The 2137-nt window shown below is 35.6% G+C and overlaps 1 protein-coding gene across 1 annotated transcript in view; it reads left to right on the top strand.

Annotated features, from left to right (window-relative positions):
* SMAD2 (SMAD family member 2) overlaps positions 1-2137 on the top strand; it is a 103364-nt gene that overhangs the window by 45977 nt on the left and 55250 nt on the right. The gene's annotated exons all lie outside the window — the stretch shown is intronic.

Below are 2137 nucleotides of genomic sequence, written 5' to 3'. Positions count from 1 at the left end.
AGACTTTGTTAAATAATGGCAGATTGAACCACATGTATTTCCTTTTTTTCCCATATCTCACTAAAGTGAAAGCAAAGGAAAGAAAAGCATAAGATCTGAAGGAATGGGAGAGGGAGTAACAGTGGAAGAGAGGTTACTCATATTTTGGAATGTTAATTACAGAAATGTGTTACCTGACAGCAGTATTAGAAAAGCTGAAATCTTCAGTTCCTGCATAAGGGACTACAGACAAAACAAGGAAAAAAATAATCAAAGAAATAATAAAAATTGTCAGAATGTAAGGATCCATTAAGTGCCCAGAAATGGTAGGTAAAAAAAAAAAAAAAAAAAATGAACACCCACTTTTACAACATTATGAAATTTCAGAGCCACAGATGATGAAGAAGGTACTAAAAGCTTTGGAGAGAAAAAAAATTAATCTCAATTAAAGGATCAGGAATAAAAATTGTATTGGCCTTAAAGTATCAACAGTGTATTCCAGAAGACTGAGGCAGTGCTTTTTGAATTCAATATGAACTGATAAAGAAGGACCTGTAGGAAATAAATGAAAAAAAAAATCAAGGTACACAACAGGATGTGGAACATGCTAGGAATAAGGTGGTGGAATGTGGATAGATTTATGTATACGTGTTTGTATTTTAAAAATAACACTGAATAGACAAAACAGCATAATAAAAATGGTTCCTGTGGGGGATAGAAGACATGGGGTACACAGAGATGAGGCTTCTGAATAGAGTGTACCTTGTTATATAGTTTGACTTTGGAATACTTTTATAAGTGTTTTATATACTCAATATACAATTTAATCAAAATGAAAAACCCATAAAAATTGAAGACGGAAATGAACTGGCCTAATTATATCTCATGTTGGTGATAACCATACAGAGCAAACTTATTTCAGGTGGCTTTACAGCACAGTGTTTTGATTGTCCATCATTGATGGACAGATGGAGCTGCAAGGAAGTCTTAAACTTTATTCAGTAATCTTAGTATTAGGAGTAATATTGGTACTATTTGAAACTATTTTGTGTACATTGTAGGATAATGCACATAAATAACTATGTTTGTACAAAATCAAGATTTTTAGTGTTAGAGAAAAGGAAACAAGAATAAATCAGACTTTGTAGTGGCATGAATAGTGCCCCTCTCCCCCCGCCAAAGATAAGTCCATGTCCTAATTCCCAGAACGTGTGAATTTATTTGGAATAAGCTTTATTGAGTATGTGATTAAGTTGAGGATCTTGAGATGAAATCATTCTGGATTATCTTGGTGGGTCCTACATCCAGTGACAGGTGTCCTTATAGAGGACACACAAAGAAGAGACAGAGAAGAGAAGGTGACATGAAGATGGAGGCAGAGATTGGAGTGATGCAGCCACAAGCTAAGGGGGAAGCCAAGGAATGCTGGCAGTCACCAGAAGCCAGAAGAGGCAGGGAGCCTTCTCCCATAGGAGGAGAGGAGGTGGGCTCTGTCAGTGCTTTATTTTGTACTTACAGCCCCAGAACTGTGAAAGAATAAGTTTCTGTTGTTTAGGTCATCAAGTTTGTGATAACTTGTAGCAGACTCAGGAAACTAAAATTCGATTCGTTTAAGCAAAGTCAGGTTAGATGCTTAAGACTTTCATTTTAATTGTTAATTTTCAGAGTAGGAAATCAGTGCCCTACTTCCAATGATCTCTAAATAAGGTCTGAGGGGAGGAGGTAGGGTCATGTGATTAGGAGCTAATGGGTTTAACATATTCAATGTGTTTCAATCAATCGTAGTGAAATTTTTCAATCAATTATAGTAAAATATTTTACTGCCCTTTTTGATAATAAAAACTTTAGTCAATGGGAAATCCTTTAAATTTGATCGTTTGGTAGCCAGTAGTTTGACAGCTTCCTTGCTTTCTAGTATACCAAAATATTACAAGTTCATCTTACGTATTTCCTACTGCCAGATCTAAATAGCTATTATTCTAAAGAATCCTGCCTGTCGCTTCTTAGTGAAGCAAGCAGAAACCACAATTTGGGTATTAAGTGTGCTCAGTGCTATAGCGTTTTCACTGCTTCATAGCTTTTTCAGCAGAGCTAGGATATATACAGTTGAACCTTCAACAACACAAGTTTGAACTGTGAGGGTTACTTATATATGAAT

This window comes from Propithecus coquereli, unplaced genomic scaffold (assembly GCF_000956105.1).
Source record: "Propithecus coquereli isolate 6110/MARCELLA unplaced genomic scaffold, Pcoq_1.0 Scaffold181, whole genome shotgun sequence".
In the NCBI taxonomy this organism is placed as follows: domain Eukaryota; kingdom Metazoa; phylum Chordata; class Mammalia; order Primates; family Indriidae; genus Propithecus; species Propithecus coquereli.
Note: the sequence above shows the minus strand (reverse complement) of the source record. Positions and strands in the feature narration are given on the sequence as shown.